Here is a 23067-nt window from a genome sequence, read left to right as displayed (position 1 = left end):
GTAGCTGACTTTTAGTATGCGCGTAGGCAACTAGGTTTAGGCAGCTAGCTAGCTTGAGGAGCACTGATTTACATAGAAATATACATCTTTTCGGCATCAAATAATCTCTAAAAACTGCAATTTCTATCTAATAACATAGCATAAAAGGCTACTTATCATAATAAAACATAATTTCAGGTGAAACCAAACCCCAAACGAAGAAACAAACAAAAAGATGAAGAAAACCACAAGAAAACAAAGAAACACGCCCTCATGCCTCAAGAAACACGCCCCCATGCTTCTGACATAAGAAAAGACAAAATCTGCGAACAAAAGCACGGGGCCGTGCTCAGCATGCACGGGGCCGTGGACGAGATTGCAGAAAAGACAAAGAAGAATTGAGCACGTGTCACTAAAAACCACGGGGCCGTGCCTGCTAACCACGGGGCCGTTGCCACCTCACACAAAAGACAAAACAAATCTAGCACATGTCATAAAAATACACGGGGCCGTGCTCATCTTGTACGGGGTCGTGCCTCACCATCCAGATTGCCTATAAATAGTGGCTCATGTTGCATTCATCAAGTGTGCCTTGAAAAGATTTCTATCCGATTCTCTCTTATAAAAACACACACTAACACTCACTTTGAAGATCTAGTGAAGAGTTTGAAGGTTTGGAGGTCATCACCACTAATCATCATCATCAACCATCATCACTATCATTAAGAAGGATTCATCTACATTTGGTTAGATTGTTCCAAGTTTAATCATGTATTTGTTATTATCAATCATCTTAATGTTTATCATAATGCTCATTATGAGCTAAACTCCTTTTACCATCTAAAATCTATGAAGAAGCTTTGTTTTACTTGATAATTAATCAATACATGTGATATAGTCTAGTTAAGTACATGGTTATATTACAATTATCTTTTGATGAGAAATGTTTCACCATCTTAAATCACTAATTCAAAGTTGGTGGTTGTCAATCTCATTGGCAATCGTTCATGATCGATTCATGTTCTTGAAAGATAGAAATACTTTGATACATTATCGAAACATGGATCCTTATATTGTGCTTAGAAATGATGAGATATAAGTTATGGTGTATTTTTCTAAACCTTGGTAATCCGAAAATGGCTTTGCTTAGGATATCAAATTATTAGCTAAAGAAACCATATGTTAACAGAATGTGTAATCATAACCTACTTAAATCAACCAATGGGAAGTTGTGTGATGAACTACAACCACCCGAAGTTGTTAGAATTGGTATTCGAGAAATTGAAGTCAATCCTAATCTTTCTACTTAACGAAACTACTTGCCAACTTAAATTGACATCATTGAGATCGTATGACATTAGGAAAGGGTGGACTTTAAAATGCGCATATCATCTCCTTAGTGCCAAAGATGCTCACTTTGGGTTAAGGAGTTATCTATCATATATTGCTACGGTAAGTTTATCACATGTCTACATATTAATTATCAATGCTAAAATGGAGTGGATTCTTGATCTTAGATGGTAACATTCGCATAATTGAACAACTCGTTTAGAATTTCTTGTCTTGGTCACCTATATAATATATATATACGTATTTACATTTTATAAAAAGTTCAAAAATTAACCCCAAAATGATTAAAACCTCCGATTAAAGTAAGACAACGAATTATTATTAGAAACCTTTGTGCCCACGGATCGATACTTGGTTCTTACCAATACTATTCTACATATACGATAGGTACACTTGCCTATTTTGTGTGTGTTTAATCTTTGTAGAAATCACTTTTATAAATTTAAAACACGATATTGTGCAAAAGCAAATCATTCCATCCATCATATTTTAAGACGCACGCGCAGCACGCATCAAGTTTTTGGCGCCATTGCCGGAGACACGGTACGTTTCTAAGAACGATCCAAGTTTTAATTTAATCATTGTTTATAATTGTAAAAATTTTTAACTTCTATTTGATTTTATTTTATTTTTACTAAATATTAAAATATATAATTTTACCGCTAGCCTACTTTTTACCTCTATTTACCTTACCTTACTTTAGTTTAGTTAATTTAGGCCTTAGTTTAGTTTTTTAGCTTAGATTAATATTAGACTAACCTTTTAGACTAACTTTAGCTAACTTTTACTCTAGTTTACTTATGATTTAATCCCATGTATGTCCTCTACTTCTGAGCCTGAGCTTGTTTCTCCAATTTCTGAACCGGAACGACTCTTTCGTCGACGAACTCGTAAACGGACTACAGAAACCGCAGAAGCAATCAAAGACGAATCAGTAGACGCCACCACATTAGGAGAAAATCAAACCGAAGAAATGATGGCGGCCCAGAACAATGAGCCGAACATGAGCCAATATGCCAAGCCAACTCTTGAAGGCTACGGCAATGGAGTGGCTCCACCCGAAATCACCAAAAATTTCGAAATCAAATCAAGCACCATTCATATGGTGGAAATTCAGTTCAATTTCATGGTCTCCTCGACGAAGACCCTCTTTCTCACATATCTCGATTCTTACGAATATGCGGAACCTTTAAAATCCAAAACTGTTCAAAAGATCAAATCAAGCTTAAACTCTTTCCTTTCTCTCTGAGGGGCCAAGCACTAGAATGGAAAGAATCTCTTTCCTCTGGTTCCATCACCACTTGGGACCAGATGGTTGAACAGTTTCTCCTCAAATATTTTCAGCCCGATAAAACTGCCAAATACCAAGCCAGCATTACCGGATTCCGGACCGATGATGATGAGTCGTTACACGCAGCATTGGAAAGATACAAAAGTCTTTTAAGAAGATGCCCACATCATGGACTGAGCGTATGGTTGCAAGTACAAACTTTCTTTGACGCACATTCCAGTCAAAACAAACAGGCCATCGACCAAATCGCTGGTGGAGACCTGGGATCCAAATCACCTAACGAAGCATTTGAAGTCCTGGAGAAGGCCGCAAAGAAGAGTTTCACTTACAACCAACCAAGATCTACACCTACCCATAAAGGAATACACCACGTTGATTCCAACACTCTTGTCACAGCACAGCTTGAAGCTCTTTCTAAAAAATTCGAACAACTTCAAGCCGAACTATCAAAAACCAGACTCACCTGTGACACTTGTGGAGGAAATCATAAGACGAGTGACTGTAAACAAGTCATTATGGCCATGGAAGAAGTCGATTTCATTGCTCGACAGAACAACGCTTTCAGCAACAACTACAATCCATAATGGAGAAACCACCCGAATTTCAGCTGGAAAGACGGAGGTAACACTCAACCCTTACCAGGATTCGAAAAGAGACCGATGAATCAATCCTTCCAACCTAAACCTCAATACAAAGATCAAAGCTCGAGTAGCCATCAAAACCCAAAATACTCGAAGATCGAAGAAATGTTAATCCAACTAATAACCAAAACAAATGAAGCAGAAAAGAAAGCCGACTCAGGAGCTGTTGATATCAGCGGAGTATTATTAAAACATGAAGCCGATCTCAAAAGTCAACAAGCATCGCTTCAGAACCTAGAAATCCAAATCGGACAAATTGCCCGACAATTATCCGAAAGACCACCTGGCACTCTTCCAAGCAACACAATCACCAACCCGAATGCAACAGCTAACGCCGTTACACTCCGAAGCGGTACGACCACTGTTATCTCACCAACTTCAGAACCAGTTATGGAGAAGAAGTCTCCTGATGAAACGCAGGAAAGGCTGACCCCAACAAGCATAATCCAACCTAAGGAGTCAGTCCGAACTTATGTTCCACCTATTCCATACCCTGGAAGACTGAAGCAGGAGCGATTGGAAGCCCGGTATGGGAAGTTTCTAGAACTCTTTAAACAACTCCATATCAACATCCCTTTTGTCGAAACTATTGCTCAGATGCCAAAATATGCCAAGTTTCTCAAAGAAGTGCTGACAAACAAAAGAAAGATGGAGGAGCTCTCGCATGTCACCCTAAGTGAAGAATGTTCGGCTGTCCTCCAAAGCAAGCTACCGACAAAGATGACCGATCCAGGGAGCTTTACTATCCCTTGTCTCATAGGAAATTTATCTGTTAGCAATGCCCTGGCTGACCTAGGAGCTAGTATTAATTTAATGCCTTATGCGGTTTTTGGAAAACTAGGGATAGGAGAACCAAAGCCCACCCGCATGATCATTCAGTTAGCTGACCGATCCGTTAAATATCCTAGGGGCATTGTTGAAAACATGCTCGTCAAAATTGACAAGTTTGTTTTCCCAGTAGATTTTGTGATTCTAGACATGGAGGATGACAAAAGTGTACCTCTAATTTTAGGAAGACCCTTTTTAGCCACCGCAAAGGCTATCATTGATGTTTGCACCGGTAAACTCACTCTCAGGGTCAATGACGAGGCAATCACTTTTGACATAGGAAAATCTATGCAATATCCGCAACAACACGATGACACTTTATATTGTGTTGACATCATAGACTCCATCGTAAGTTGCTATATGCGAGATTCCTCAATCAATACTCCCTTAGAAACACAAGTTTTAGACAAAACACTCAACAAACCCATTTTAGAAAACGAAAATCTCAACAATAACTACCAAGAAGAATCAGAAACGATATGCGAAATCATTGAAAACAATGAAAAATTAAAACCATCAATCGAAGAACCACCAGTCTTAGAATTAAAAGAACTACCAAAACATCTCGAATACGCCTTTCTAGAGAAAGATTCTCAACTCCTAGTAATTATTTCATCTCACCTTTCTAAAGAAGAGAAAGACGAACTTCTTAAGGTTCTCAAAAACCATAATAAGGCTATCGCATGGAAGATCATGGATATCAAGGGCATCAGTCCTTCCTTTTGTACTCACAAAATCCTCATGGAAGAAGAATACAAACCCGTGGTCCAACATCAAAGACGTCTCAATCCCAACATGCAAGATGTGGTGAAGAAGGAAGTAATCAAACTGCTTGATGCCGGATTAATCTACCCAATCTCATATTCACCTTGGGTAAGTCCCGTTCAGGTAGTACCCAAGAAGGGAGGAATGACGACCGTAATGAACGAGAAGGACGAACTAATACCAATGAGCACCATCACAGGCTGGCGAGTTTGCATTGATTACCGGAAGCTTAATGATGCCACGAGAAAATATCATTTTCCACTTCCTTTCATAGATCAAATGCTTGAACGATTATCTGGAAAAATGTTCTACTGCTTTCTTGATGGATTCTCCGGATATTTCCAAATTCCCATCGCTCCTGAAGATCAGGAGAAAACTACTTTTACATGTCCATACGGAACCTTCGCCTACCGAAGAATGCCATTTGGACTATGTAATGCTCCAGCCACCTTCCAGCGTTGTATGGTAGCCATCTTTCATGAAATGATCGAAAACTCTATGGAGGTTTTCGTGGACGACTTCTCAGTCTTTGGAGACTCCTTCGATCATTTCCTGAAAAACCTAGACAAAATGTTAGCTAGGTGTGAAGAAGTAAATCTAGTGCTCAACTGGGAAAAATGCCACTTTATGGTAAAGGAATGCATTGTTCTAGGACACAAGATTTCTCAAAACGGACTAGAAGTTGATAGGGCCAAAATAGAAACATATCCAAACTTCCGCCACCAACTTCAGTCAAAGCCATTAGAAGTTTTCTAGGTCACGAAGGTTTCTACCGACGCTTCATAAAAGACTTCTCAAAAATTTCAAGACCTATGACCAAACTTCTGGAGAAAGACGCAACATTCGTCTTCTCTAAGGAGTGTGTTGAATCATTCAATACACTAAAAGACAAACTTGTCAACTCACCAATCATGACCACACCCGATTGGACCCTTCCATTCGAAATCATGTGCGACGCAAGTGACTTTGCAGTTGGATCCGTACTCGGACAACGCAAAGAAAAACACTTTCACCCAATTTACTATGCCAGTAAAACTCTTAACGATGCACAAGAAAATTATACCACAACAGAGAAAGAGTTACTAGCGGTAGTATTTGCCTTTGAAAAATTTAGATCCTACCTAGTTCTTTCCAAAACCATAGTTTACGCCGATCATGCCGCAATACGTTACCTATTCAACAAACAAGATGCCAAACCTAGACTCATCCGGTGGATCATACTACTCCAAGAATTCGATATCGAAGTTAAAGACAAGAAAGGAGCAGAAAATGTAGCCGCAGACCATCTTTCACGTTTAGAATGTCCAACCCCCGAAGAACTTCACAAAGAAATTATCAATGATAATTTCCCACATGAAGTCCTCATGCACATTCAAGACGTAATAAAGGAAAAAGACGAAAGTCCATGGTATGCCGACTTCGCAAATTACTTAGCTTGTAGGATTCTCAGAAAAGGACTTACCCATCAACAGCGAAAGAAATTCTTCTCCGACTTTAAGTTTTACTTCTGGGAAGATCCATACGTATTTAGGATAGGTGCGGATCAATTTATTCGTAGGTGCGTAGAAGTCAATGAGGCCTTAGACATTCTCAAACACTACAATGAAGGACCAACAGGCGGACACCACAGTACCGCCACCACGGTCAGGAAAGTGTTTGGTGCAGGATTTTTCTGGCCCACTGTATACAAAGATACACAAACTTTGATTCAAGCATGCGATGCTTGTCAAAGAGCCGGGAACATCTCATCGAAAAATGAGATGGCTCAAAAGGGCATTCAAATTTGTGAAATATTTGATGTATGGGGAATAGATTTCATGGGGCCATTTCCCAACTCATTCGGAAACAAATACATCCTTGTAGCAGTCGACTATGTGTCTAAATGGGTAGAAGCACAAGCTCTTTCCACTAACGATGCTTGAGTAGTTGTACGATTTCTGAAAAAGTTATTCTCAAGATTCGGAACACCAAAAGCCCTCATCAGTGACAGAGGTACTCACTTCTGTAATACCCTGATGGACAAGGTCTTAGCACGATATGGGGTTCACCACCGCCTGGCAACACCATATCACCCGCAGACCAGTGGACAGGTGGAAGTCTCGAATCGAGGAATAAAGAGAATTCTGGAAAGAAGTGTAGGGATGAATCGCAAAAATTGGGCAGAAAAGTTAGATGACGCATTGTGGGACTTAGGACGGCCTACAAAACTCCCATAGGAACGACACCCTTCAAGCTCGTTTATGGGAAGGCATGTAATCTACCAGTAGAATTAAAACACAAAGCCTACTGGGCCCTTAGAGCAGTGAATTTCGATCTAACGTCCGCCGGAGCAAACCGGGAAGATCAAATTCGTGAACTCGAAGAACTGAGAACAATGGCCTATGAAAATTCCTGGTCCTACAAAGAAAAGACTAAACGCATACACGACGCTCATTTAAAAGGAAATAAAAAATTTAAAACTGGCGACCGTGTACTGTTATACAACGCTCGTTTACGTCTTTTCCCAGGAAAACTAAAATCCCGATGGTCAGGTCCATATGTAGTTGAAACAGTTTTTTACTATTGAACCATCGAAATTTCAAATTCGAACGGCCAGAAGTTCAAGGTAAATGGACATCGATTAAAGCCATATATCGACGGTCCACTTGAAGAAGTGTTGGAGGTATTAATCCTCCAAACTTCTTGATTAAGAGTAAGGAAATAAGGTCTGGCCAAGACCTTCTCAAAATTAGGCCTTGTAAATATAAAATTTTAGAAAAATAAAAAATATATATATATTTTTAGAAAACACAAAAACCACGGGGGCGTGCTCTCAAAAGCACGGTCCCGTACCGAAAAATGCGGGCCGGCATCTACGCTGCAAAAATCTCATTCAGACTGGTATGTAACTGAATTGTCAGACTAAAAACACGGGGGCATGCTTCTAAAGGCACGGTGCCGTGCTCGGTTTCCTGTTTGGTTATAAAAGGCACCTTGTGTCATTGCATTCCTTGCACAAACCAAAACCAAACCAAAAACCTCTGAAAATTCAGCATGCCAACTGAGATGAATGAAGCAATTCTCGTTTCCCGACATCTGAGAAACGATGCCCGCCATGTTTCCAAAACCGAGCTTCTCTTGAAACTTCAAGAACTCGTGAAATAACTCACTGAAATGAATCTCCTTGCGGAAATGCGTCTAGTGCAACTCACCGAATCGGTGGAAAACATGAAAATGGAACTCCGAGACATCAACGAGCAACTCCAGTTTCAAGTTCTCGGTTTCACGTATTTTCCACCACCAGGACCATTCGGAGGAGGAGAGCCTTTCGGGGAACTCTAGGAAACTTAATTTATGTTTTTATGTGTAATCAAGTGCATTAAGCACAATGTGTTAGGACTTCGGGCTTAACCCGACTATTTTCTTTTCTTAGGAAACCCGGGCTTATCCCATAATTATTCTAGGACCTTTATTTAATGAAAAGTAATTTTTAGATGACCAAACTTCCAAATTATCACAATAAACGTCATTCTAAGAATTCCGGATAGTAAATCATGTTGAGAATTAAAATGAAAATCACTGGGACAAAAAGCACGGGGCCGTGCTTTCCTAAACACGGCATCGTGGTCACCCTAGAATCTTCAGCATGATACGCGCTGAGTTCGTACAATTCTCTGACTCAGAAACATTTATTCCTCTAGCAGCACAGGGCCGTGTTTCCAAGAACAGGGTGCCGTGTTCAACTTTCCAGTCTCTATATAATGCATGCATAATTTCACTATTTCATTCACACCAAACAAAGATTACCTAAATGGAAGGAAAACGGGTTGAATGGAAGCCAGTGAAAAAGGGGAAACAACATGAATCTTCCTTCCTCGAGGAACAAGTCATGCGACTCCAATGCATCGTAAGAGATCAAGTTCAGAGCAACATGCAAACCGAAGCTCGAGTAGTCGAGTTGATTAACAAAGTCGACCTGCTCAGGTTCTAGAACTTCCATGTTGTGGATGGCCACCACAAGGATGTGACTTCCAAACTTAACTTTCTCAACTGAGAAATCGTCACGCTCAACAAAAAGCTTGACGAACTTTTGGAAGCCAAACGAGCACCACCACACATCCAGGACTTGTTCGGGAGTGGTAGCCGTTAAGTTCTGACTTTGTTTCTTGTTTAAGTTGTTTCCGCTAGTACTATGTGTTAGGACCCGAGAATTGTTGTTGTACTTTTCATTTCATCTATCTTTAATTATGTCTTTACTTTTTTTTAGTGAAATTTAGGATGTTTTTACCAAGTTTAAAATAACCAGAAAATAAAAACTCAGTTAAAAACAAACCAGCTCGACATATAAACAAAACAGTACTGTCTGCACAATGCAGCATGGTACCGTGCTTCCTGAAGCACGGGGCCGTGTTTTTGGTGTCAGGGCAGTTACGAGTTTTTAACTTAATAAAATAACTTTCTATCACTTCAAACCCTATTTTTCACTGCGAAAACCACCGAACCCTCAACCATTTCACGAATTTCCTCATCAAATCTTCGATTCTAAACCTAAGGTATGTTAATTTAACAATTGTATTGTCCAAATTCGTCCTTCTAGGTTTAGATTAACCCTAAAATTTTTCAAATCGACCAAATCGGGTCAAAACCCGAAGAGGGTAAGGGTTATTATGCTTGAGTATGATGAATAGATTGTTGAATGATTGATGGTTAGGATTTAATTGAAAGAAACCAATCGGGTTTTGTCCTTCTAGGTTTAGATTAACCCTAAAATTTTTCAAATCGACCAAATCGGGTCAAAACCCGAAGAGGGTATGGGTTATTATGCTTGAGTATGATGAATAGATTGTTGAATGATTGATGGTTAGGATTTAATTGAAAGAAACCAATCGGGTTTTGGGTTTTTGCACAAATACCCAACCCACCATTAAACCCAATTGATATAACCGGTTAGAAACGAGGGTTCGAGTCTGAGTAAGTTAGAAATCGATATTAGAAACACGAGCCGTGCCCAAAACAACACGAGTCGTGGTCAACCAAAAGTCAAAATTCAAAGGAACTGAACCAGAAGCAGCAGCACGGCACCGTGCTTCTGAAAGCACGCCGTCGTGCTTTGCTTTCTGTTTCAGCAAAATGCAAATTTTTCGTAAATTTTTACTGATATAAGTGTAAATTTCAGATGGCCGAGTATGAGGAAGATTTTCATGCGTTCCTAGTCTTCGGAAACAGCAAGAAAAAGGACCAATTGGAAAACGAAAGATTAACGTATCTCAACAACAGATATCCAGAAGCCTACTTCCGTGCATGTGAAACCACCCTAAGAAACGTAAACCAATGGGACCGATATCAAAGCATTCTGACGGAACCTTGGAAACGTGTTTTTAACCAGACAGAGGATTCAGTTACAGAACTCACGAAAGAATTCCTAGCCTCGTTCAACTTTAGGAAGAAAAAGTTTGACATGTGGGATACTAAGGCAATCGAGTTTCGTTGTGGGGATGTTTGGCATACAACTTCTGTTACACAACTGGGTATTGATTTGGGTATTTACACGGCCGAGGAAACTGACACCGACATCTGGTTCGAAGCAAAAACAACATTTACAGATGAAGATGACGATGATGAAGCCGTAGCAGGTGCCATAAGGGAAGAAGCTTGGGAACAACTAAGTTATGGAACAACAAGGTACAAGCCAAGCGTCTCTAAAAGCACATCACTGCGTGACCCGCTGATGACGTACATCCACTGTTTGTTGAGTCATACCGTCAACGCTCAAGGACAGAGTGAAGGGGTTGTTAACCTGAAGGATCTTTGGGCATTATACTGCATGAAAAACGACATACCATGCAATATCACTATGCTATTTTGCAAACTTTTCATGTCAAATGCTACTGCCCGAGGAAATTCCCCGATCTTTGGTGGTCCCTGGATCTACAACCACTACCAGACCTATGGTGCAGACACAGAGGGAACCCCGAGCCCAGACACGATCGCTCTCAACTTTGATTACTGTGAGAGCATGCAGATGGTTCAGCAAATCAGCCCGGGTGTGTGGAGATTTTGTGACAAGAACAACCAAGTGTGGGACCCAGAAGACCCGTCAGATATAATGATTCAGGATGTACATGAGAGACAACAATCACCGCCCACCATCAGACAGGAGGCCCGTCTTCATCAGGGGTCGGCCCCAGTTCATCACATGATAGCCGATACTCTTTCGAGGGTATATTTGGACTTATTGATCAATTCTCAGCTAACACTACTGCCTCGTTTAACAGGATGTCAGAACAGATGGCTGCCTCGGATGCACAGCGAGAAGCCGAAATATGCAGAGACGAGACGAGAGATTGATCGCTTGGGCTATCGCATGGACAGGCAGTGGGAACCATTTGACCCGGATGCTGGTAACTGATGACTGGCGGCACTGGTATGTCGGGCACGGGCATGGGTTGGTAGAATTTTATGAACTTACTATGTGTGTTTTAAACAATTTACTTTCCGTCGAACTTGTTTATTTGTTTTTATGTTGGTTTGGATATTTTTATGGTCGTGGGTGCCAAAGACATTATGCTAGGTACTTAATTAGCCCAATAGGGCAAGGGATGGATGATTTCATACCCCATTTTCAGCAGTTTATACTTGGTTGTTTGTGGTTGTTTGCAGTTTTATATTATACAGGTACAAAAACAGGAAAATGGACGAAAAACAGGGGACGCTCTGTTGAAATTTCGTTAACCCATAGGGAAGTAACTCTCCATTTTAACCCATAATACTCAAATAGAATTTTTATATTTTCATGAATCTTATCACATTGAGGACAATGTGAGATTCAAGTGTGGGGTGGGGAATTACTTGACCAAATTGTTTGTTCAACTAATTATAAAAATTCTCTAAAATATTTTTGCAGCAAACAAAGATAATTCTAAACCTAAAAAGAAAACCAAGAAATTTGTTTGCAAATAACCAATCAGTACATAAAAATGAAAAACGAAGAAGTTTTGTAATATTGAGAATAAGTTTATGCAAAATATGGCGTTAATACCCAATTCCTCCGTTACTGTGAGACAAACCTCATGCCATATAAATATTTTTTCGGAAGCTTTAAGTGAATCATATGTTTCGTTTGATTTAGAACTAGTCGCAATTATTCATTTCAAGACCGCACGAAGCGTTGCATAAAGAAGAAGGTAATATTGGCACAATTCCATCAAACCCATTACCAAAACTACAAAACCCAAAAACCCGATCACCTTATTCATTTTTCACCGGTAAAATACAACACTGGTCTTTTACCGGCAGACCCTAAAAAACTGGAAATGCATTCTTTCGATTTCAATTTCCTTTGCTGCATACATTTCACAAAACCTAGGTTGCCTCCAGAACTTAGGGAGAGAACCTTTCTCTTTAGCAATGAGGTGGGGAAAAAGTGGCGCCAAAACGAACAAAGGTCACCATTCTGTGGAATCTCCAAAAACGCAATGAAAAGAAGAGCAAAAAGGTATGAACGATGTTTAGGTTGTGGAAATTGGACCCACGAAGGACGATGTAGAAAAAGGCAAACCCAGTCTCAGCATGAATATACCGAACTAATGAGGGTGGGGGCTATTAGGCTCAAAGCCGAACGATCCATTAGAGTTGGAAGTTATATTCATAACAGGATTGAGGAAGAATTAATCCACATCCTCGATAAAACCGGTCTTGACAATCTGACCTTAAAAGAGTCATTAGGTATATAGTAAAATAAAAAAAACGAAGACGAAGAAGAAAGGAGCTAACCAATGAAGACATCTCAAAACTCCCGACAAACAGCGGAAGTTGTATTTACCATTAAACCTTGAACCGATACAAAATACCAATCCCTACTCTCACTAAACCGGAACCCATTTTTACCTTCCGATCTATGCAACCCTTCAAAAGGTAGAGATTTGAACTTGTTACAAGCTTATTTATCACAGGTTGCATTTTGGCTAAGAGTGTTCACATACCTACATCACAGGTATGATCAGATAAAAAAACCCGAGTGTGAGTGAACATTGCGAGAACGTGACGTTTTGCATAAACAGAAGCTCATAAAAATAAAAGTTCTCTCTTATTTATCACTAACATAAAGATTGGTTATTTTGTTTCATCTTCTTGGAGCTCGCTTAAGAAATAGATATAATCAAAATTTGTTGTTTTTAGAGAACATTTATAAAACGATTGCTTGAGGACAAGCAATGTTCAAGTGTGGGGATGTTTGATGTACATAGAAATATACATCTTTTCGGCATCAAATAATCTCTAAAAACTGCAATTTCTATCTAATAATATAGCATAAAAGGCTACTTATCATAATAAAACATAATTTCAGGTGAAACCAAACCCCAAACGAAGAAACAAGCAAAAAAGACAAAGAAAAACAGAAGAAAACACAAGAAAACAAAAAAAAACACGCCCCCATGCCTCAAGAAACACACCCCCATGCTTCTGACATAAGAAAAGACAAAATCTGAGAACAAAAGCATGGGGCCGTGCTCAGCATGCACGGGGCCGTTGACGAGAATGCAGAAAAGACAAAGAAGAATTGAGCACATGTCACTAAAAACCACGGGGCCGTTGCCACCTCACACAAAAGACAAAACAAATCTGGCACATGTCATAAAAATACACGGGGCCGTGCTCATCTTGCACGGGGTCGTGCCTCACCATCCAGATTGCCTATAAATAGTGGCTCATGTTGCATTCATCAAGTGTGCCTTGAAAAGATTTCTATTCGATTCTCTCTTATAAAAACACACACTAACACTCACTTTGAAGATCTAGTGAAGAGTTTGAAGGTTTGGAGGTCATCACCACTAATCATCATCATCAACCATCATCACTATCATTAAGAAGAAGGATTCATCTACATTTGGTTAGATTGTTCCAAGTTTAATCATGTATTTGTTATTATCAATCATCTTAATGTTTATCATAATGCTCATTATGAGCTAAACTCCTTTTACCATCTAAAATCTATGAAGAAGTTTTGTTTTACTTGATAATTAATCAAGACATGTGATGTAGTCTAGTTAAGTACATGGTTATATTACAATTATCTTTTGATGAGAAATGTTTCACCATCTTAAATCACTAATTCAAAGTTGGTGGTTGTCAATCTCATTGGCAATCGTTCATGATCGATTCATGTTCTTGAAAGATAGAAATATTTTGATACATAAACATGGATCCTTATATTGTACTTAGAAATGATGAGATATAAGTTATGGTGTATTTTTCTAAACCTTGGTAATCCGAAAATGGCTTTTCTTAGGATATCAAATTATTAGCTAAAGAAACCATATGTTAACAGAATGTGTAATCATAACCTACTTAAATCAACCAATGGGAGGTTGTGTGATGAACTACAACCACCCGAAGTTGTTAGAATTGGTATTCGAGAAATTGAAGTCAATCCTAATCTTTCTACTTAACGAAACTACTTGCCAACTTAAATTGACATCATTGAGATGGTATGACATTAGGAAATGGTGGACTTTAAAATGCGCATATCATCTCCTTAGTGCCAAAGATGCTCGCTTTGGGTTAAGGAGTTATCTATCATATATTGCTACGGTAAGTTTATCACATGTCTACATATTAATTATCAATGCTAAAATGGAGTGGATTTTTGATCTTAGATGGTAACCTTCGCATAATTGAACAACTCGTTTAGAATTTCTTGTCTTGGTCACCTATATAATATATATATACGTATTTACATTTTATAAAAAGTTCAAAAATTAACCCCAAAATGATTAAAACCTCCGATTAAAGTAAGACAACGAATTATTATTAGAAACCTTTGTGTCCACGGATCGATACTTGGTTCTTACCAATACTATTCTACATATACGATAGGTACACTTGCCTATTTTGTGTGTGTTTAATCTTTGTAGAAATCACTTTTATAAATTTAAAACACGATATTATGCAAAAGCAAATCATTCCATCCATCATATTTTAAGACGCACGCGCAGCACGCATCAAGCACACATGGCATGAAAGAATAAGAGGCTGGCATCGGAAGAACGAAGAATTTTTTTATGTTTTTGCATGTTTAATGTTTGTTTGAGAGATATTTGAATGATTTGTAATATTGATTGGTTAACGTTTTCCGCTAAAGATTTTTTATCTAACTTTTATTTTATAACTGTGTAAGTAAATCCAACGCTAAAGTAGGGTTGTCAGATGCGGAGCCTTACAGAGGGTTTAGCTTAGAGGTGGTTACATCCTTTAACATGCTTGTATATATCTTTAATGTGCTATTCGCCATGGTTACGATGAAATCACTCCGTTTTAACCCACACCTAAAACTTACCATAACCAGTTTGAATGCTGAAACAATTATACTTCGCAAAAGCTTTTTTTAATACAAGACATTGTTCACAAACAAAGCAATTATCTAACAATAAAGAGCTTAATGAGCATGCATACCAACCCAAACACTACAAAAACGACTTCATAGAACTCACTGTAGCTTTTGCTAAGCATTTGACAATTACACTATCACACCCACATTATTCTGATGTCTAATAAAGAAGACATCCTAACATGGTCGCAGTTATGTTCATATATAAATTGTACCTCTACATCAATTATGCACTACGGATTTTATGAAAATATCAGTCCTAACCTAGGGATTAGTACTTTGACAAGGCGGTGCTACTTTACACGGTTGTGTTAATATGGGTTGTGCTTCCATACAAAACAAAAACCGGCCGTTTGGTTATGTGTTTTGTAAAAACCGAACCGTTGTAATAAAAACCGAACCCACACGAATTTCTAGATTTTTTTCATTTTAAGTAATTTATAAGTATTTAATAAATAAGTAACTCAAAAAGTTTTGACGAAATGTATAAAAGACTATTAATTAACAATTAACAAAATTATTTATACCTAAATTCATTATTTTTGGCCAACTTTTTTTTCAGTTTAAAATTTTCAAACTCAAATGGCCAAAACCGAAAAAACCTAAACCAAAATTAAAATGAAAACCGAAAAATCTAAAACCGAACTGTTCCAACATTCCAAAAATCAAGCTGCACCACACACACCCCTAGTTGGCATACACATGTCTATGCACTACATGTTAAGGTTAGTTCTGTGACCATGTTTATCTTCGGCATTACATGTCAAAGATTTATGAATTTTTGGTTTTGCTGGTAGGTTGTGTGATGTGTCACACCCCAACCTAAGACGGACTTGTCGAGATACGAACTATTGGTTCACAGCTCACAAGGCACTAACATAACAATATTAGTGACGATATTTAATTTACTTAATTAATTCAAATCAATTACATAACTTTCAATTAATTACATACAAAACCAAAACAATTAATATAATAACTTGCCTTTTATTTATAACCTAAAGCGCAATTTATATGATCTTCAACAAATAGAATATATTTGTTAACAACATATGTTTATCACCAGATTTTGATAATAAATATATTATATAAAAGAATTTAAGCAAACCAATATTGTAAGTATCTACAATTAAACAATGAGCAAGTATTGATGTTGTTTGACCATTGCGTTGCGAATTGGGCTTTGGCCAATAAGACGAAAGAAATACAAATAATGGTGTCAGTTAACCATTGCCTTGCGAATCGGGATTTGGATACTAAGACGACGTATGATCAAACTTTAATGTGATTATGATGGACGTATCCGAATGCAATAAAATAAATCAACCAAACAAGTAGCATTTAATCGTTCAACACAACAACTCATGATTTGCTAGTTAAATGTAATAAATGAATACGAAGTCGGTACGCATAAAATTCTCAAAACGGTTTTAGAAGGAGTAAAATATGGGAGTGATTACTCATCTAGTTTTAATATTAATAAGAATGAGAAACTTGGAACTTGAACTTTAACGTGCTGACTTAGCTGACTTAGCTGACACAAATGAACCTGAAACTTAGAGACAATAAAATAGAATTAAAACCCAGAATAATGCAACTTGAATCAGGTTAAACCGACATAGGAAACTCTAGTTATAAAAACTTTTAATATTTAAGCGAGCAGGTGAATCCAACCTTCGAGTCGAGAGTCAGATTCAGACCAGTACACTCAAATTTCGTGACGAACAAAAAAGTCTTCTGGCCCGAAAGATAGTTTTAACAAGAAGACAGAGAAATCATTAGTCTTAGTATTTGAACTTTATGCCCTTAAACACCAAAACTCTCTGAATCAATATTGGTTGAGGGCTTTTGTTTATGAGATGAAAATCTATAATTTTACAAATTGACAACTTACCAAGAAGATTAATGGAACAAGGGGAAATTCGAGGTCAAGTGGTCTTGAAACTTGAAAGTCAACAAAGACTCGAATAGCTTGAATAAACTTGAAGAATCCAACAATGGTGGAGAGGGAATTCGTGAATAATAGAGGAGATGGCTGATAGGCAGTAGTTTTAGGGTTTAAAGAGATGTTTTAATTAAATAAAAATCCCAAAATCGTTTATTAGGTAATTGTTTTGTTTAAGGAAATCGAATAAGCTTTTGATGAAAAAAATCAAGATAATTAGCTTGAAGATCTCGGTTATATTAACAAACTAACAAACTTGGACATGGAATAATTTTATAAAACTTAACTTGGGGCTGAATTTTCGTAATCTAGGCCGATTTAAGAAAGATTCCGCATTAAAAACGTATAAACAAGTCAAAAACGAAAAATCTTGTTGTGCAGACCCGTGCTCCGCGGTGGGCTGGGGGAGTTCCAACCTTTGATTTTTGGCAATAATATTCTCTGCACTAATATAAAAAGCAATCGTTTTTTAGCCGTTTTAAGCGATTTTAAGAGTTTTACAAACATTGTTTGACGAGTTTGAAAGTTATGAGGGCATAAACAAATTTTAGCAAAGTTAAATATTAATAAATGCATTATTTTATTGATATGAAATATCCAAATTACATTCCCAAATCAGTTAAACATAAACGAATACGAATACAAAAAACCTGAGATCTTAAAGGTTGGTAGTTTGACACTAGTAGTCACTCAACTTTCAAGTTTAGTAGTTTGGCATTGATGGTACTCAAGTTTCAAGATAGATAGTTTGGTACTATTGGTCCCTCAACTTTAATGACCATGTTGAGATACTTAAACTCCATCTTGTTGATTTAAAAACATCCTTTTGTACATTTTAGGAATATAAATAAACTTAAAACATTTTTATATATTTTTAGAAAAAGAATATTACATATCTTGGTATGTTATGATATGAAATAACATGATAGGAGATGATATTACTTGATATGAAATTATATAATGTGACCTTATGTGATATGATTATAATACGGAGAAGACACGACACTCACAACATGTTATTATGTGTTACGATACCATACCATAAAGTACAGTGTGATATTATATGATACCATACCATAAAGTACAGTGCGATATGGTATATTATATGATACGATACGATCCAATATTATATGATATGATATGTTATGACACGATTCACATTATATCATATGTTTTTACACGATACAATATGATGTGATATGCTAAGATATGATATGTTGTGATATGATATGATATGATATGATATATTTTTAATTGATAAAATATATTTTAAATTGAGATGGTATTAAATGATATATTTGATATAATATATATTATGATATGTTATGTTATGTTATGAAATGACATAATACGTTATGATAATGAGATATAATAGTATGAGACGAGATAATACAATACAATACCGTATCATATAGTAAAGTGATGTGATATAATATGATATGATGCTCGCGTGATAAATGGCAATTCCTGAAGAGGCATCCGACTGGAGCGAAGTGCACGTAGATGGTCATCTGTAGAGGTAGATTTGGCGGTCTAGGTCGTGCTGATTGGGATTTTGTAATATTTTCTAAATATTATGTTTCGTACTTATCTAGAGTGAATTAATGACTGTTACACTTATAATACTAATAATAAAATATTTTTATTTTCTTGATCGGGTAAAATAAATAAAGAATATGTATGTTATACTTTATCATTAGGTGATCGCTCAACTGCTATTTAGCCCTTGATTTTATATGTGTGTGTGTGATATCATTTTAAAAAGATGATATTTTTTATGTATATGGAGCTAATGTTTTTTATAACCCCATATAATATTAAGCAGGAAAAATATTTAAAGAAAACCAGAAAATGCAATTTACTAAACACTATATTTTATTATTGAATTTTATATGCCTAATATGGAAACAATTGAGTAAGAAACCGCAATACTTTGCAAAACAAAATATAATTAACCTCAGGTAAATGAGTATAGATAGTAAAAATCGAGGGACTAAAATTAGAAAATTTCACAACCGGACTACACCACGTACAATTATAAATCATCCCCCAATCCTCGTGTATTTTCACTACAAGTGACTTTTAGTTAAGTGTTAAGAAATCTAAACAAAAGCAAAAAGCTTCAAATATTGAATATCATCTTTACTCGCGTCACTCTAAAGATGAAAACACGAATCTTGGCAAGATCTGAATTATTGAAATATTAATAATCATAATGAATCTAAGAAATCGCTTGTGCACTTATTTCGTGATTGTGTCTAGAGTGAAGTGTCTATCTACACTAGCCAGCACATGCTATACAACCGGCCAATAAATCACCTATTAATATGTGAGTTGTAAACACACACTTCTCGTGTGGCAGATGTGTGTGGTTATAACGCCTATATATCTAATTCTTTATCTACATAGATATGTTTTTCAAACGAATTCGGTGAAAAGTAAAATATTATACTTACAACTAGAGGTGCACAAACCGGTTTAAAATAACTGGTTTGGTCAACAAAGTCAAAATCGGTTTATGATTGGTTTCGGTTAGGGTTTTGCCCGGTTTTGATGAAGAAAATTACAAACTTGTTTCTACATAATTGCTCGGTTCAGTTTCTGGCAGTTAACCGGTTTATTTTGTCACCTCTACCAACAACTATCAACTATGTATATGCAATCAATGCTTGTCATAAATACATAAAATTACACAGCTAAAACATTTAACAAAAAATTAAATACAGTAAGAAACGGCAAAGCAAAATATAATTATAATTAATGTTACATCTGGACTGAGCCTATATATAAGGTAGGTAACCCTACTTCTCTTTTCATAAACACACAAAACATTGTCTTCTGTTGCCTATAGCGGCGCACCTGCCACCCTTTGCCATCGTTGGTATTCTTTGTTTGTTAATGGTGCAGAGAACTGAAGAGCTAGCGGTTGTTTATAATTAATAACATGTTGATTGTTCATAGCCTTCTGGACACAGAATCAGGTAAATCCTCTAGTTTTAATCCAACTTAATTTACCTCTTTGATTAACCCATGTTCAATATTGTTTCTAACATGTGGATCTATAATATTATTTCAGACGGGCCTTTGTGGTTGAATGTGATGTCTGAGCACCAGGTGAGTATATATATTTATGTTCATTGGCAAATTTGATATGTTTTAATTTTTATTTTGTTTAACATGTTACTCGTTATATATGTATATGTTTGTTGGCTGATTTTCTGTTTCCATGAGTTGTTTTTTTGCAGCGCCAAATGTTCAAAGAAAGAAAAGGCGAAAGGGCAAAGAGGTTATACCTGCAGGTATATGAATAGATCTTGAGATATGGGGTCTTAACTTTTATAAAATGGCCAAGTTAATTATGGGTCAAAAAAGGCATCAAATATTAATTTTTTTAATACGGGAAGTAGCTAATGTATCAAATATGATTGTGAACACTACATTACAAAAATAAAACAAGTTAGGACATTTTAAATCGGCTTTTGACTTGTTTGATCCATTTGATCAATGTTGGCCCCTTTGACTATTTCTCTTTTATCTTTTTTCTAAATGTTTTTATGTGTTTGACCTGTTGACCTTCTAGAATATGGCGCTGGCTAAGCCACAGCATGCGGATTCATCTGGTGGGTGTAAGCCACCTAGCTCGGTGTTTAAGAATAGTGAGCCGGTAGTTATAGTTGCTGAAGAGAAGACGACAAGTCAATGGTTAGGACGAGTGAAGTGTCAAATTAAATTGTAATTTGTATTTTTAACTTGATGTAGTAAGAAATTTTGTATGTAATATATATATATGTACTGAAAGAGGGGTGTAAAAAACATTTGAGAGATAACTTCTTGTTCATTGTGTTTGTTCTTTGTTCCACTACCAGTCTATATACGTGTTACTGTTGTTATAAAAGTAAACTCCGTCTTGAGTTGCTCAACAAATGAGTGAACCAAGTCAACTCGATCATTGGTCTTGTAGTTGCAATGTTTGTTGCTTTGATATTACTATTTTAGTGACTTTGATATTATTATTAACTAAAAGCGCAAATTTGTTTGTATAAAAAGTTTTAGAGAACTTTTGACGGAAGTTAACGTTAGACGGAAAGGCGTTATAAAATGAAAATGATATAGCTAATAAAATTATCGTGTATTCACTCATATGTCTAACCCTTGGGAAGTTGGGATAGAAGCTTATCATCTTCTTCAAGTTCTTCATCAACAACGATAAGCAAAACTTATCCAACAATACACAAACAATGATACGGAAGCCAAACAACTTATACAACAATACACAAACAACAATGACTTGGAAGCCCAAGTATTCCAAAAAGACAAGAACAACAATCATTCTTATTCTTGAGTTGATTACTTGGGGGGTTTTCTTTTAAGACGTATTTTTAGTATGTTTTTATTGTTTCCGGTTGCTATGGAATTTTTCAGAAAGTGAAAATATTGCTGCAAAAGTAGATACAGAGATACTATATTACTACATTGCTATTTATTACAATTTGGATGTTGTTGTGTTTGTTGGGCCAAAAGGAAAACTACATAAAAATCTTAAATAAACCAGCTTTTGTGTCTGTTGAGCTGGATTTGCCCAAGCCCAAAACCATGACAGGATATAACCGTGACTCCATGAGTCTAGGGCTATTCACGAGCCGAGTCGAACTGAGCGAGGGTTTGCTCTTTGCTTGGCTCATATACAAACCCAAACGAGGGACTCCTTTACAAATCGAGTGAAAACCAAACCAAGCCAAAATCGAACCGAGCATTTTTTTCAATCGAACATCAAGCGAATTCCGAGCATTGGTTATTTCTTTTTCACTTTAAAAACTTCAATAGAAAACAAGTTTGAAATTATAAGTATTATAATTGTAAACAAAATAGTAGTTTTTAGACACATGTAATAGATTGTAAATTTCTCTAAGAAAGAAGTTTGAAGTGAGATATAATAAACATGTAAATAAATGTCTAGTAACCTAGAGCTTGAAGCGAACAAATGAAATTATGAAATTGACGGAATGAGGGAAAATTTAAAAGGGCTTTAAAAAGTTATATAGTTGTATATGTGTGTGTGTGTGTCCATCGGCTCATTTACAAACCAAGCCGAAATTGAGCATAGCGAGCGGTTTCGAAAGCAAAGGTAATAAGTATCACATTCGATTAGGTAATTCAGTTATTATTTCTCATCATCTACGAGTGATTTTATGATCAAAACAAGTTTCACCATTGGAACCTACGGTTCAATGCAACACTGTCATCATCTCTATTATAAGCAAATGCTCTCAATCACTGACATCTTATTTGACTCATTCAAATGTTTATTTCTTCTTTTGTTTATGTATTATGTCTGTTGTCATGCATCATAAATCAATGAACATATCTACATATTTTGTCCACATAGTATTAGACAGCTTGCTTACTTGGTCAAACAATGTACATTTTCCTGTTGTTAGGTATTTTGTCTGCCTCAACCCCTCTTTATCCCATATTTATTTTATTCTAGTACACACAAGACGAGATTGCAATGTGTCACGTACCACACGAGATAGAAGCAGACAAATTAAAATAGATATATGCTGACAAACATTTAGATAAAACTCCAATGTGATCAGCAAATTTATCATGATATGTCAAAGTTGTGTCAAACGTTACATATGAGCCGTTAGTTATAGATGGTGACTTATACTAAGTTAATTTGGTCAAGGTCGTTGACAGTTTGACACATTAACTATACCGTTAAAATAAACAGAAAAATGTAGCCACAATGTTAATTTGGGTCAAAATAAACTAACAGAATACAACTGCAAGTTTATAATAAAACAAATTATTAAATACTTTACGACTTTGTTAATGTTTTTTTTTTAAGTTTTGCCCAGTTTTACAATCTTTTCCTGTATACCTACCAGTTCACATAGGA

General features: G+C 36.6%; 1 long non-coding RNA gene across 1 annotated transcript; it reads left to right on the top strand.

Moving 5' to 3' along the window:
* Positions 1 to 20080: 20080 nt before the first annotated feature.
* Positions 20081 to 21040, top strand: LOC143610949 (uncharacterized). Its single transcript, XR_013149685.1, has 4 exons — positions 20081 to 20146; positions 20242 to 20279; positions 20411 to 20464; positions 20746 to 21040. It is a non-coding gene; the product is annotated as an uncharacterized LOC143610949 (long non-coding RNA).
* Positions 21041 to 23067: the final 2027 nt, after the last annotated feature.

The sequence above is a fragment of the Bidens hawaiensis genome, unplaced genomic scaffold (genome assembly GCF_021521415.1).
Source record: "Bidens hawaiensis isolate Kalapana, Puna unplaced genomic scaffold, B.hawaiensis_p1.1 tig00028750_1, whole genome shotgun sequence".
Classification (NCBI taxonomy): Eukaryota; Viridiplantae; Streptophyta; class Magnoliopsida; order Asterales; family Asteraceae; genus Bidens; species Bidens hawaiensis.
This window is presented reverse-complemented; position numbering and strand designations above follow the sequence as displayed.